Source organism: Ursus arctos, unplaced genomic scaffold (assembly GCF_023065955.2).
Source record: "Ursus arctos isolate Adak ecotype North America unplaced genomic scaffold, UrsArc2.0 scaffold_3, whole genome shotgun sequence".
Lineage (NCBI taxonomy): Eukaryota > Metazoa > Chordata > Mammalia > Carnivora > Ursidae > Ursus > Ursus arctos.
Genome location: NW_026622985.1, coordinates 4,445,425 through 4,461,772, shown reverse-complemented (window position 1 = coordinate 4,461,772; position 16,348 = coordinate 4,445,425).

Sequence of the window (16,348 nt, the reverse complement as noted above, 5' to 3'; positions counted from 1 at the left end):
ACTCTCTCAGGAGTGCTCGGTGGTGCATGAACACAGACAAGAGTTTCCTCGACAACAGGCGATCCTTTTTCTAAATTCATTTCTATAGTCTTTGTAAACTTGGTAGTTGCTGCGAATCCATTACATTCTTTAAAAATATTATTGTGTCTGTTTTTAATTAAAATTGGTTCATCAGGTGCACAGCATGGATGTAAAAGTAATAGGGTCATTTTTCATCCTGGACTTTCTTAAACGTGTGGTTGGTTTTTGCCCTTAATTGTCCCCCAGAGCTTACTGCATTTGGCTTATTATTTGTTTGTATTTCACTTTTTCATCCAAAATTGCTATCAGGCACACAGGCAGATAGGAGAATTTCCTTCCTGTGTAATTTAAGTCATAACATTTTGATGTAAAAGCCTTCAAAGGATTGATAGCAGTTCTTGCATTCTATGAGAAACATTACAATATTCTGGAAGCATTGTGGTGATGTTTTTATTTATTTATTTATTTCATTTAACTGAGAGAAATACTGCTTTAACCCCAATGAGGAAAACTGTCAGTGAATAATGGCTTCAACCAGTCAAGATCCTTCCAATACTTCCCATTGGCTCAGAGCCTGATTAAAATACGCAGCAAGAACCCCTGAAACTGTGGGGAACACCAGAAGGGGCTATTTTAGAAATCTCCATTGCCGTCAGTATGTATTGGCTTTTCCAGTCAATTGGTATCAGGGGTATGCTGTCAGCTCCCCGTCTTCACCTCTTCTTTATGTTTTTGTTCATTTCCGCTTTCTGAGACAGAAGACTAGGCCATCCATGTCCTCCATTGCCAAGCCCCCCACCAAGGCCCTGCAGCTCAGAACTTGTGCAGGTGTCCTGTGATTCTCCAGAGCAATTCCAGTAGTTTTCTGTACTCAGCTTTTTTTCTGCCAAGTGTCCATTCCAAATCTTCTCTTTGAATAGACGGTTTGTCCCTAACTTTCTTTAGACAAAAAAAAAAAAAAAAAGGATAGAAGGCATCTAACTCCCATCTTCCCAGCTGCCTTGCCTGCTCTTCCTTCCTGCTCCTTTCAATCACAGCACAGGGCTCCCCCTCCTGCTCAGGGCTCCTGATACCACCTGCTGCTCCTCTTTTTCCTGTGTGTTGGTCCTTCTCTTTCCTGTGTGCTCATCCTCTTACGCTCCAGTCAACATTTGTAGGGACTCTTCTCTAAACAAGAGAAGTGCACATAGTTGGCGTCTGTGGTCCAACGTGGCTTGGTCCTCAATTAGAAGTCCTGGGTCTGTGCTGCTCTCTTCCTGATAGCTCCCCTTCTCTGCTTCCCTCTCCCGCATGTGATGACTGTGGACTTTTAATAAGAAAAATTGCAACGCTCTCTCTTTTAGGAACCAACTTAGCTTTCCGAAAAGTCTGGCAAGTCGTATTTATTTATGCAGCGTATTAACATAAACTAAGTTCTGATGCTACAGTATGTTGGGAAAAGGATTGTCCTTTGGAAAACCCAGTAGCTTAAGGAGGGAGAAAGAAAACTCAAAGATTTCAGGGATTTCATGGGTTTTACCCCTGATAATGTGCTGTGTCTTGGTAATATTTTAAAAAAGCACTTTAGAATAAAATTTGATGAAAGATTCTTAAGTCAATTTTTATGCAGTGCCTTTGAGGGCAACAACGCCAAAAGCAAACCATTGTTTTATCAGTTGAGTTGATTGAAAGTAAAACACCACAGGCTTCCTCAGCTAAAATAAGGAGGAAAATCTCCCTGAACTTTCCATTTCTACCATGTTAAATTAAACGTCTTTGGAAATGTAGAAATCAGATTAACCAAAGTGGGGGTGGGGGTGTAAAGAAACTCTGAATCTACTCACATAAACCCCAGACAGCAAATTTAAGGTCTGAACTCATGAGGCACGCAGGCCTGACATACTGTGGGTTTCCATCATGGGGAGAGAGTGAGTCCTGGCTTCCTGTGCTCAGAAGCTGCAGGAACCTGATAAGTAAGAACCTCGTGGACTCCCCATTCCCTCAACCGAAGAGCAGAGTTAAAAAGATGCACCTTGCAATATTATTGCATCAGAATAAAAACATTTACTTTAACATTTTTGGAAGATCAAGTTAAAATCAAACAAGCTTCCTTCTCTTAATGTCCTCTCTGCTATTCCTTATGTTCCACATATGAGTGAAACCATATAATTGCCTTTCTCTGATTTACTTAACATAATACCCTCCAGTTCCATCCAGGTCAATGTGAATGATAGGTAATCATCCTTTCTGATGGCTGAGTAATATTCCATTGCATATATGAACCACATCTTCTTTATCCATTCGTTTGTTGAAGGGCATCTCAGCTCCTTCCACAGTTTGGCTATTGTGGACGTTGCTGCTATGAACATTGGGGTGCATATGACCGTTCTTTTCACTACATCTGTATCTCTGTGGTAAATACCCAGTAGTGCAATTGCTGGGTCATAGTGTAGCTCTATTTTTAACTTTAGGAGAAGGAAAAGAAAAATAAAGGGGGGGCCTGTTTAAATAATCAATTTTTTCCTGTTTCAGTCTTGGTAGTTTATAGGTTTCCAGGAAGGCATCCATTTCTTCCAGGTTGTTTAATTTATTGGCATAAAGCTGTTGATAAAAGTTTCTAATGATCCTTCCTATTTCCTTGGTGTTGGTCGTGATCTCTCCCCTTTCATTCATAATTTTATTAATTTGGGTCCTTTCTCTACTCTTTCGAATAAGTCTGGCCAGTGGCTTATAGATCTTATTTATTCATTCAAAGAACCAGCTTCTAGTTCTGTTGATCTGCTCTACTGTGCTCTTGGTTTCCAATTCATGGATCTATGCTCTAATCTTGATCAGCTGCCTTCTCGTGCTTGGGTTAGGCCTGTTCTTTTGTTCCAGCTCCAGCTTCCTGAGGTGAGAATATAAAAACTGCATTTTAGATTTTTCTATTCTTTTGAGTGAGGCTTGGATGGCTATGTATTTTCCCCTTAGGACTGCCTTTGCAGTGTCCCATAGGTTTTGGACCAATGTGTTTTCATTTTCGTTGGTCTCCAAAAATTGTTTAATCTCCTTCTTAATTCCCTGGTTTACCCAATCATTCTTGCACAGGATGGTTCTTAGTTTCTGAGTGTTTGAGTTTCTTCCAAATTTTTCCTTGTGATTGAGTTCCAATTTCAAATCCTTGTGGTCTGAGAATATGCAGAGAATAATCTCAGTCTTTTGGTATCAGTTGAGATCTGTTTTGTGACCCAGTATATGGTTTATTCTGGAGAAAGTTCCATGTGCATTAGAAAAGAATGAGTATTCTGTTGTTCTGGGGTGTAGTATTCTATATATATCTGTGAGGTCCATCTGGTCCAGTATGTCATTCAAAGCTATTGTTCCTTTGTTGATTTTCTGCTTAGGTGACCGATTGATTATGAAAAGATTGAAGAAGTGATCAAAAACCTCCCCAAAAACAAGAGTCCAGGGGTTGATGGATTCCCTGGGGAATTCTACCAAACATTCAAAGAAGAAATAATACCTATTCTCCTGAAGCTGTTTAAAAAAAAAAAAAAAAAAGAAGGAAAACTACCAAACTCATATTATGAGGCCAGTATTACCTTGATCCCCAAACCAGGCAAAGACTCCATCAAAAAGAGAATTACAGACCAATATCCCTGATGAATAGGGATGCCAAAATTCTCAAGAAGATCCTAGCTAATAGGATCCAACAGTACATTAAAAGGATTATCCATCATGGCCAAGTGGGATTCATGCCTGGGATGCAAGGGTGGTTCAACATTCGCAATTTGATCAGTGTGATAGATCATATCAACAAGAAAAGAGTCAAGAACCATATGATTCTCTCAATGCAGAAAAAACGTTTTACAAAGCACAGCATCCCTTCTTGATTAAAACCATTCAGAGTGTAGGGATAGAGGGTAAATTTCTCAATTTCATAAAAACCATCTATGAAAAGCCTACAGTGAATATCATTCTCAAAGGGGAAAAGCTGAAAGCCTTTCCCTTAAGATCAGGAACACGACAAGGATGCCCACTCTCGCCATTATTATTCAACATAGTACTAGAAGTCCTTGCAACAGCAATCAGACAACAAAAAGGGATAAAAGTAATCCAAATCGGCAAAGAAGAAGTCAAACTGTCTCTCTTCACAGATGACATGATACTCTATATGGGAAACCCAAAAGACTCCATCCTCAAATTATTAGAATTTATAGAGCAATTCAGTAATGTGGTGGGATACAAAATCAATGCTCAGAAATCAGTTGAATTTCTATACAAGAACAATGAAACTGAGGAAACAGAAATTAGGGAATCCATTCCATTTATAATGGCACCAAAAATCATACTTTTTCTCGGAATTAACTTAACCAGAGACGTAAAGGATCTACATTCTAGAAACTACAAATCACTCTTGAAAGACATTGAAGAAGACACAAAAAGATGGAAAAATATGCCATGCTCATGGATCGGAAGAATAAACATAGTTAAAATGTCTATACTCTTCAGAGCAATCTACACTTTCAATGCCATCCTGATCAAAATACCAATGACACTGTTCAAAGATCTGGAACAAACAGCCCTTAAATTTGTGTGGAACTAGAAAAGGCCCCGAATTGCCAAGGAATTGTTGAAAAGGAAAAACAAAGCTGGGGGCATCACGTTGCCTGATTTTAAGCTATACTACAAAGCTGTGATCACAAAGACAGCATGGTACTGGCACAAAAACAGACACATAAACCAGTGGAACAGAATAGAGAGCACAGAAATGGACCCTTGGCTCTTTGGGCAACTAATTTTTGATAAAGCAGGAACAAACATCCAGTGGAAAAAAGACAATCTCTTCAATAAATGGTGCTGGGAAAATTGGACAGCTACATGCAAAAGAATGAAACTTGACTACTTTCTCACTCCATACACAAAGATAAATTCCAAATAGATGAAAGACCTCTATGTGAGACAGGAATCCATCAAAATCCTAGAGGAGAACATAGGCTGCAACCTCTTTGTCATCGGCCACAGCAATTTTTCATGACACATCTCCAAAGGCAAGAGAAACAAAAGAAAAAATGAAGTTGTGGGACTTCATCAAGATAAAAAGCTTCTGCACAGCCAAGGAAACAGTCAAAAAAGCTAAGAGGTAGCCCACAGAATGGGAGAATATATTTGCAAATGATACTACAGATAAAAGACTGGTATCCAAGATCTACAAAGAACTTCTCAAACTCAATACACAAAAAACAAATAAATCATAAAATGGGCAGAAGATATGAATAGACACTTTTCCAATGAAGACATACAAATGGCCAATAGACACATGAAAAAATGTTCAAATTCATTAGCCATCAGGGAAATTCAAATCAAAACTACACTGAGATACACCTTATGCCAGTTAGAATGGCAAAAATTGACAAGACAAGAAACAACAATTGTCGGAGAGGATGTGGAGAAACGGGATCCCTCCTACATTGTTGGTGGGATGCAAGTTGGTACAGCCACTTTGGAAAATAGTGTGGACGTCCCTTAAAAAGTTAAAAATAGAGCTGCCCTATGATCCAGCAATTGCACTACTGGTTATTTACCCCAAAGATACAGACGTAGAGAAGAGAAGTGCCATATATACCCCAATGTTCATAGCAGCATTGTCCACAATAGCTAGATTGTGGAAGGAGCTGAGAGGCCCTTCAACAGATGACTGGATTAAGAAGATGTGGTCCATATATACAATGGAACATTACTCAGCCATCAGAAAGAATGATTACCCAACATTTGCAGCAACATGGACAGGACTGGAGGAGATTATGCTAAGTGAAGTAAGTCAAGCAGAGAAAGACAATTATCATATGGTTTTGCTCATTTATGGAGCATAAGAAATAGCAAGAAGATCGGTAGGAGAAGGAAGGGATGAATGAAGGGGGGGTACACAGCAGGGGGAATGAACCATGAGAGACTATGGACTCTGGGAAACAAACTGAGGGCTTCAGAGGGGAGGGGGGGTGGGGGACTGGAATAGGCTGGTGATGGGTATTAAGGAGGGCACATATGGCATGGTGCAGAGGGTGTTATATGCAAATAATGAATCATGGAACACTGCATCAAAAACTAAGGATACACTGTATGGGGACTAACACAACATAATAAAAGATTGTTATTAAAAAAAAGAAAAAGAAAAATGAAGGGGGGAAAATCAAAGTGGGATTCAAACCACAAGAGACTGTGGACTCTGGGAAACAAACTGAGGGTTTTAGAGGGGTGAGGGGTGGGAGGATGGGTTAGCCTGGTGATGGGGATTAAGGAGGGCACGTATTACATGGAGAACTGGGTGTTACACACAAGCAATGAATCATGGAACACTACATCAAGAACTAATGATGTACTGTATGGTGACTAACATATCATAATAAAAAATAAATAAAAAATAAAATCAAACAAGGTAGGTTAAAATTTTTTTTCTCCTTGAGATTTGATTGTTCTGGAAGTTTGAAGAGAGAAACTTTTCTGCACTCTGTCTCTGTAGATAAAGAATTTGTCACATCTAGTGTCAGACACGAGAAGCTACAGGCTCCTTGTAACTCTTGGGAATGTTTACTATGAGATATTTGGTTCGGAACATGTCTAACACAGGTGTCCAAACCACCCTTCAGTGGCTGGCCAGAGTGTGCAGCTGCGACCTGTCAAAGATACTCTGTACATAACAGGTTGCTCTTCTGGAATTAGCAGAATTCATGCAACTGCACCCAAAAAGGGATTTTTCAGTTCTTTTCTCTAATAACAGTGATAATTGATCTTGACCTGCATTTGAGCTAACTTTTACTGAGAGGTGAGATTTACCCTGAGTTAGCACGAGCCTAAGTGTTTTTGATATGTTATCTCCTTTATGCATATCATCAGCTGAAGGAGGCAGATGCTTCCATTTTGTGCCTATTTTATTGGTGAGAAACTTGAGGCACAAGGGATCTAAGTAACTCAAAACAATGTCTGCATTTATTAATGGGGGGAAATCATTAATGGGTTGTGGACTCAGAGAATTCCAGCCTGTTGCCAGGACAAGGTCATTAAAAGTAATATGTATACCTGGAGTGATGGCCAGGGGTGGGATATTAGGATAAGAGAAATAAAATTCATGTATTTCACAGTTTGGTTCAATTCATGGAACAATTATCCCACAGCTCCTCCACACCATCCCCTGGTTGAAGTTTAAGAAACACAAATATACATAAAAACCGGCCTCTTGCAAGGGAGACAGTAACAAAGAATTTGTGAGCATTTCATGAGGGAAAGCACCATGAGTGAGACCCTAGAGGGGAATGATGTCCTTTCTGATGAGAGAAAGCCATTGGAGAAAGTTGTGAGAGACCAAGGGGTCTGAGCGTTGGGGCGGTAGAAGAATAACGACCGACAAGGATGGAGGGTGAATCCAGCTGCCAAGACAGACATTAGAGAGAGATGCATGCTCAGAAGCCTCTCTTGGAGAGGATCATTTGAATCTGACACCAAAACCAAAGCAAAAAGTAAATAAATAAATCAATCAAAAATAAATAAGTGAGACTGTATCAAATTAAAAAATCTTCTACACATCAAAGGGAACAACCCACAAAATGAAAAGGCAGCTTACTGAATGGGAGAAGATATTTGCACATCATATATCTGAGAAGGGGCTAGCATCTAAACATATATAGAACTCCTATAACTCATTAGCAAAAAACAATTTGATTAAAAAACAGACAGAAGATCTGAACAGACATTTTCCCAAAGAAGATATCCAGATACCAACAGACACATGAAAAGAGGCTCATCATCACTGATCATCAGAGAAATACGAATTGAAACAACAATGACATATCACCTCACACCTGCCAGAATGTTATTATCAAAAAGTCAAGACATAGCAAGTGTTGGTGAGGATGTGGAGAAAGGGACCCCTCATGCACTGTTGGTGGGAATGCAAACTGGTGCAGCCACTGTGGACAACAGTATGGAGGGTCCTCAAAAAATTAAATTAAATTAAATTAAACAAGTAGAATCACCCTATAATCCAGTAATTCTACTTCTGGGTATTCATCCAAAGGTAATGAAAACACTAACTCGAAAACATATATGCACCGTCGTGCTCATTGTAGCATTATTTACAATGGCCAAATTACGGAAACAACAATGTGTCCATCAACGGATTCATTAATGGTCTTTAAAAAAAATTGTGGTATAAATATACAATAGAATATTATTCAACCATAAATAATGACACCTTGCCATTTGTGACAACATGGATAAATTTTAAGGGCTTTATGCCAAGTGAAATAAGCCAGATAGAGAAAGACACATACTGCATGATTTCACTTTTGTGTGGAATCTTGAAACAAAGCAGAACAAAACTCAGATACAGACAACAGATTGGTGGTTGCTAGAGGCAGGGGTAGGGGTGGTGGTGGGAAAAATAAAAGGAGGTGAGACTACAGGAGGAATTATGGGATGGGTGAGCTGCCCCCATGGGCTCCCATCTACATCATTTCAAGGGCCATGAGGTCCTAAGGAAACCCCCTAGTCCTGAACCCCAGGCAAGTTTCCAGGATTGTGACTACAGAGCCAGGAAGGGTCAAGAAACATGAGGAAAGTACATGTGTGCGGACTGGACCCAGCCTCCTGGAGGTCTGTCCTAGGCTGGGAACTTCCATCTGTTTAAAGAGAGAAAAAGCGAGAGAGAAGGGGGTAGAAGGGAGGGAGAGAGAGAGAGAGAGAGAGAGAGAGAGAAAGGAGAACAAACAAATAAAAAGCCCTCAGTATTCTGACAATTCTGGAACATACGCTGCCGGGAATAGATACCATGAGATGAGGCCTGGAACCTGGGTGGGTTTAGTAGGGCTCTTGGGATTTCTTCTGTAGTCAAGCTGTGAGCATATGGAAGGCAATGGCAAATGTTCATTACATGAGAAATATGGGACGAACTGTTCACACTTAAGGAGCAAAGCATGGAGAATCCACTGTCCCTCAACGTGGATCTTTCGGGAGAGATTCTGAACATCCTTTTGTGTTCTACAGAAGTAGTCTATCTTCATTGGCTGGTATTGGTTCCTGCATTAGTAAAACCAGGTTGGACATTTCAGAGGCCGGCTGCTTTACCTGGGATGGAAAAGATTTCGTGAATTAGGCTGTGCTACCAGGGGTCTCTAGAGGGGCCTCTGGGTGTGTCACGTGACCAAAGCTGAGCTCTTTGCAGGAACCAGCAAACAGGGGCGTGGGTAAGCGGGGTGGAGGAGTGGTCTACAGGTATTTACACAAGTTCTGAGCAAGGGGAAAGATTAGCAAAGGCTTCCTGGGAAAATTCAAATCTATGTGGCAGACTGGAGATGGAGATTCACAAAATGACCCTAATCACTTCCTTGTGTAGCCAGTCTCCTGGGCTTCTCTATCCTGCATAGCTAACCTTTGAAAAATGGGAGTAAAAATCAGCGAAATCTACTTAGAGGAGTTCAATGGACATAATTAAATTAGGCTTCTGTTCTTTAGAATTGAGCTTAGGGTGGTGGTGTAAAAAGAAAAATAAGGATTTTATAAGAAAAGAGGCTTTAAAACCCAAAGAATTATAAATCATTTCCAACCTATAGGATGATATTTCTAAAGCACAAAATGAATGACTCACTCTCCAAAATTATTAATAGTGCCAGGAAAGAACAAAATATTTTTAAGAAAGACTTTATTTTTTTTTTTTTTTTGTATTTTGCAAAAAAGTGCTATTTGGGGGAAATTGAAAATTAAAGTATCCAATTAAATAATAAAAATTTCCGTCAGTTCTCCTCGCCGCGTTTTTGTTTTTATTTTAAAGAGGTGTGAAAGGATAAAACGAAATAGAAATGCCTTTTCTCTCCTTGAAAATTGCGTACTCTCCAGGCAAGAAGTCCCTGTGTTTCTTCTTTATGTGGCATCTTCGCATCCCCAATAATTGCTTCCTCCCCTCTCTTGATATTTTGAGTGCTACTTTTCTTGTGTTCCTAAGCAGAAGTCTTGACTTTTGGATGTGTTCTCTCACTTGTTTCCTAGGTGTTTCTATCCTGAGATTCTTTGATCTGGGAGCCCCTTTCAGTTCTTCTGAATTTCCAGCAAAGTTGAAACACAGAGGAATTAGAAAGAACTTACAATGTCAAGGGTTTTTCTGAAGACACACTCTGTACAATTCTTGGAAATTAATTGCTTCAGATTAAAAAAGAAACTCTTAATGAAAAAGGAGGTTAAACAACAACAACGACAAACTTTTTCTAGAGATAGATTCAGCCACCCAGGTAGGACTTCCACTAATGAGCACCTGCTCCTGACGCTGGGCTGTGGAAGCTGAGGCTGTCAGGAAGTTGGAAAGAGCCATCTGATCAGAGCTCACTCCAGAGGCACCAAGTTCTAATTCTGGAAGCATTCCTGTCTTTGGGCATTAATGCAAAGATAGTTCTTGGGCTTTTCAGGAGAACATCTCCATGTTCCTCATGCTCTGCCTGCCTTGATCTGCATGGCTGTGAAATTTCTCATTATTTCACTTCTCCATGCTCTATTCTCTCCATTCTTTCTCATCTGTCCCCATGGTGGCTCTAAGTGAAAAACCAGTGCCTCGCAGTGTGACTGTCACAGTCTGTGCTGCCTGGTCCCTTTCCTGTGCTCTGCTTTGAGGACCCAGCTGTCCCTGGAACACGGGAGTCCAGAAAACACAGGATGTCACCTTCTTAAGCTCCTAGGGTCCTTCTTCTTTCTTTTGGCTGCTCCTCCTCTTTAAACACACCCCGTGCACTCCACTGTGCCCCGCCCCCTCCCTGCCGGGACTGGCCACATAAACTAGTCACTAGGAGTGGCTAGTTTACTTACAGCTGCATTTTAAGCCAATTCACCTGGCTTAACACCTTAAAGACACTTGCTAGCCCACATGTAACATGAGGTAGGCTGGCAGAGTCAGGGGCTAAGTGGCATCAGGAAGAGCTTGGACCTTTTCACATTTTTGCCTGTGTGTTTTGTCTTTGTCTACACATCGAGTCCTCTCTTGTCCCTTACATCTTGTAGAAAATATTGCCAGAAAGACTCCCTCTTTTGTCTTCGTGAAATCACACATGGTCCACTGTGGCCGTGAGCTCAGAGAACAAAGCGGTGGAATGGAGCGGGGATGGGTCTGGAATTGGAAGTGCTGTACCAGACTGAATCCGTTTCCCAGGCTGCTGGAGCAAAGGCACCACAGTCTCAGGGGCTCACAGCAACAGAATGTTACTGTTTCACAGCTCTGGAGTCAGAAGTCCAAGATCCAAGTGTCAGCAGGACCATGTTCTCTGAAGCCTATAGAGAACACTCTTTCCTCACCTCTTCCAGCTTCGGCAGTTGCCGGCTATGGTTGACAACCCTCATTTGTGGCCACAACTCTTCCATCCTTGCATCATTGTCAAATGGCGTTCTACTGTTGAGTCTTCACATGGCTGTCTTTTTATAGGGACACTAGTCACTCTGGGTTAGGGTCCCACCATAATGAGGATGATCTCATCCTAACTAATTAAACCTGCAATGACCCTATTTCCAAATAAGGCCGCCTTCTGAGATACTGGGAGTTAGGACTTCAACACACCCTTAATAGGGGACACAATTCAACCCATAATATACATGAGACACCGAACTACACTATGACTTTTATTGCTCTGCCCCTCCCCCCTTCAGGTTTTCTCTGGGTCAGCCTTGAAGGCCCCTCCCCTCCAGCCCAGAAGTTGGAGGTGGGTCATCAATGAGGCTGGGATGAAACAGGGCAGCTAGCGACGCCCTGAGAGTTACCAGTATCAGAGCGAAACATGCATTTCTGGAGTCACAGCTGGGGATGTGCCTTCCATCTGAGCCCTGGACCTCTTCCCAGGGTGGTCATTTTAGGGCTCAATCTGCATGCATTTTCTCTTACTTCTCTGTACTTTATCTCATATTTGCTTTTTGCCCCCAGCTCCTCAATTTATTCTCCCTGCCACACTCTTGTCTACCACGCATTTCTGTGAAATGTATTTTCCCAGAGACTGCAGCCTATTACTGTGCTGTGGAAAAAAAAAAAAATTAAGAACTCACTCTCTCTCTCTTTTCTTAAGATCCAGTGCCATTTATTTTTCTTATAAACACCTCTATATTTTGGGAAGAAATGTAGCTTTGTAATTGTAGGAACATTGATATATTTTTTTCATCAGAGCTGTGTTATTTAAAGATCCTAGGTAAATGATGTTTTTCTGCTATAGAAGCAGGTGGAAAAGAGAAGGCCGTGTGTGTGTGTGTGTGTGTGTGTGTGTGTGTGTGTGTGTGTGTGTTAATTACAAAAAGCAAGGTATTTATTGACTGTAGTCCTCCTGGGAGGGTAACAAACATTCACCCACTTCCTTTTTGCCACTGAAGCTATGAATCCATGGCTCGGGTGGACAGTGGGAAAGGTGGGCACGCTATAGAAGCTCAGAAGCATCCTTCCAGTGGGGTTGTGTGGGGTTGGAGGCCAGAGAGGCTTAGCTTTAAGGGCACTCTTGAGCACTTCCTCAGTTCAGATCCTTGGACCTCCCATTCCTGGGTTGTCGTATGTAGATACGACTTTGCCTTATAAGGCTGCTGTGTGAGGTGACGCTACAATACGTTCTTGCCTAGCACAGGTACTCCTTAATAGCTAGGTGTTATTTCATTTGAAGATGATACTTATCTAGATCAAAATGAAGCAACTTAGATACAAGATGAGTGATGGGGACAATTTTATGTCTTTAAGCATGAAATATGTCCACAAACTGACACGCTATCAATATTATAAAGCATATGCTCCAGTGTACTATACTACCATGGGTCACTTACTTGTTATTTAATAATAATTAGTATTTGATTTGGATCCTGGAGCGGCCCATACAGTAACTTCATGAATTTGAATGCTTTTGCCCAACATTTGTTCACATTAGCCCCACATGAGCTGTATGCACAGGAATAGTACCAAGATAAAGACAAACGTGCATGGTCCACATTTTCTGCTTTGGTGCCGTTTGCAAGTAGGTGTGCAAAGATTTGCATGACCTGTGCTCTCATTTCTGCCTGATCCATCCCAGCAGAATTTCTAAATGGCTTCAAGATCTCCACCTCTGGTGACAACACCCTACAAAACCTCTTCCCCTGAGTGCAGGCAGAACCTGTGAATAACTGAAATACTGTTCTTGGGGACTTTGAGTTAATCAAAAGGGAGTGGATGTGCATGAGTTTGACATAATCAGGTGGGTTCTTGAAAGGACAGACTGGAGGTGCAAGGGAGCTATAAGAGGGGTCACATAGCTAGGACTGGAAGGCACTGGGCTCTTTGATCTGGGCCTCTAGGACCTGGGCATTAGCCAGCAAGAAAACGGGAGCTCAGTCATGCACCTACAAGGGACAGAATTTGTCAGCATCAGCATGAGCTTAGAAGAGGGCCCTGAGCTCTTGATGAGAATGAGTCCCGGTCAACAAGTTGATTTCAGCCCAGTGAGATCCTGAGCAGAGGACCAGCTGAACCGAGCCTGGACTCCTGATCCACAGAATCTGTCAGATGGTAGACATGGGCAGTTGTCGTCTGCTGAACTCGTGGTCTTTTGTTACTCATCAAAGGAAAACTAATACATCCGCTGACATGGAACAGAATTGGGAAAGATCATAAATAACTTCATAGTAACAAATTTAAGAGCATCTTCTCCTTGCTTATTTTGTTTGACGTCTTTTAAACTTTTTTTTTTTTTTTTAGATTTTATTTATTTATTTGGCAGAGAGAGAGACAGCCAGTGAGAGAGGGAATACAAGCAGGGGGAGTGAGAGAGGAAGAAGCAGGCTCCCAGCGGAGCAGGGAGCCTGATGTGGGTATCGATCCCAGGACCCTGGGATCATGCCCTGAATCGAAGGCAGATGCTTAACGACTGAGCCACCCAGGCACCCCTCTTTTAAACATTTTTGACTGGTAAGAATAGGGTTTGGGTTCCAAGACCTGATGTGGCTCCCACTTTCCCTAGTGATGCTTGGACAAAATGCTTAACCTTTTTTGTTTTGTTTTGTTTTTTAGCTCCATACTTTCAGAATAAAATTCTTATTTCCATAGCCACCTCATAGGATTGTTTTCAAGATTCAATCATGCAAACAGACATGCACAAGCGTGATCGCACACTGCACTGAGACTCTGTCCCATCAACAGCAGGCTGTTGTGTCACTTTGCTTGGCTAGGTTAATCTCTCTGTGCCTCAGTTTTCAAAACAATATGTTTAAAGTACTACTTGCAGTGTGGTCTACAGAAAACATTGATCCTCAGAGGACTCGTTAACCTGTCTGTAAAAAACCTCGCAAATATAGATACGGAGGGTGTTTAGAGACTTGACTCTCCGTTATCCTATAACCAAGTGTACAATAATTCAATTTACAAAAGGTTCAACTCATGGTGTATTACCATGACTTGTTAGAAGTCAAGGCAAGTTAGCTGGGTACCGTACTCAGGTTCTCATGGGAAGCAATCAAGGGGTCAGCCAAACTGAGTTTGCATCGGGAGCTCAGGGTCCTCTTCCAAGGTCATTCAAGTTATTGAGAATTTGATTCCTTGCAACTGGAAGAATGGGGTTGAAGATAAACATAAATGAATAAATAAAATAGAAAGCAAAGCCAGTCCCTCCCTCACCAGAGTGAGTTTGAGAATCAGTGACTTAAAGGTTTATAAGAGTTCTCACAGTTCCAAAATTATGTGAACCTCAGTTTCTTCTTACTTAGCTGATAATTCTTGTTTTGGTACTTCTACTTGACTCTCCTTCCTCTAATACTGTAAGATGAGCTCTGGAAATGAAGTGTTTTCATCTTTTGCCTCATCTCATCTGTGGATGGATTTTGGTTTGGGTTCTTAGAACCTGGAACACAGGTGGTGCCTCTGTACTTGGGAACTCAGAAATTTGTGGATTTCAATGACCTGGAAATGGAAGGTTTCAGATTAAAAACACTTATGTCCAAATTACATATTTGAAGTTCAACATAAAGATGATCACTCTATTCATGGAAAAAATCGAACGGTGCACTACATTTGACAAAAGAAATCATTTGATGCTTCAGACCTTATTAGTGCTAATGAATACCCCTGGCATAACAAAAAGCCTGCATTGATGGGGCTCACATTTGAGACTGATTGCTCAGAAAGGGCTCTGCACCTCTTAAGATATTTTCAGAAATGAGCCAAACACTATTCTTTGAAACAGGTAATTGGTCATTAGCTGATGATCTCACTTGTAGTTATTTTATAGAGAATGAAGGTCTTCAACATTGCAGAAGGTCAGATTGCTAAGAGCTTGCACTGAGCAGTGGAGCTGGGTCCAGGGCAGAGATACCCAACTGGAAATGTTCTCTGACCCTACACTATATAATCTGAGTTGTTGTTTCAGGAAAAACTCTTACCTAAAATTGGATTCTGTTAGCTGCCTCTATGCCTTGGTTCTTTATTGAAATGATCATAACCCTAGTAGCCACAGCACTGCTTGGGGAACAAAACCAGGTCATTGAAAGGCTAAACTTAACGTTAACACAAATGTGAAATGAGCATAGTGCTTTATATTTATTTTCAAAGTCTCTTTAAAATTAGGAATATAATATGCACATTTTCCTTTTAGCTAACCAAGTTCTCTAGCAGGTGAAAATCCAGAAGAAAACCAGAGAAAAAAAATGAAGCCATTAGATACATGTGTCCATTTATAAACATCCTTACTGTTCAATATGGCAATAATGAGTTACCATTATATTTCTGCTAACCTTTTGAAATTCTCACTATTTAGATACTTCAGCCAGTGATTTTATTATATCATCCCCTTTCCTATTGAGATTTTAAAAACTACAGGGAAATTGAAAGACCCGGATACTGAGGAGCACAGGCTGCCCATGACCTGCCATGAGACCACCCGGGTGTATGCCAGGACTATGGGGCTATGGAGGAAAGCTCACCAAGGTCAAGAACACAATTGGTCAGAACCTCGAGAGATGCCTAGAGGAAGCAGATAGTTACGCCAGGGGAGAATAAAAAATCCAATTCTTGTGTTTTTCCCCCTCTATGTTTTATTAATTAACTCAAGAAGGGAAAGTCCAAGAGGAGTGAGGGAGCTGCAACCATCATCCCTCCTTACAGAACATCAGGGTCTTAAGGAAATGGAAATACACACGCAGGAGACACCCCAGCCTCCATTCTCTCCAGAGGAAAGCCGTCTATGCTGACATCGACTCAGGAAGCCAAGTTCTCACCATCAGAATTGTCAAAGTTAGTAGTGGGCTGATTTTTAACCAGTTTTGGGGGGCGAAGATCTTTAAAAGTATGAAGTAAAAACAAACAAACAAACAAACAAAAAAAACAACCAACCAACCAACCAAACAA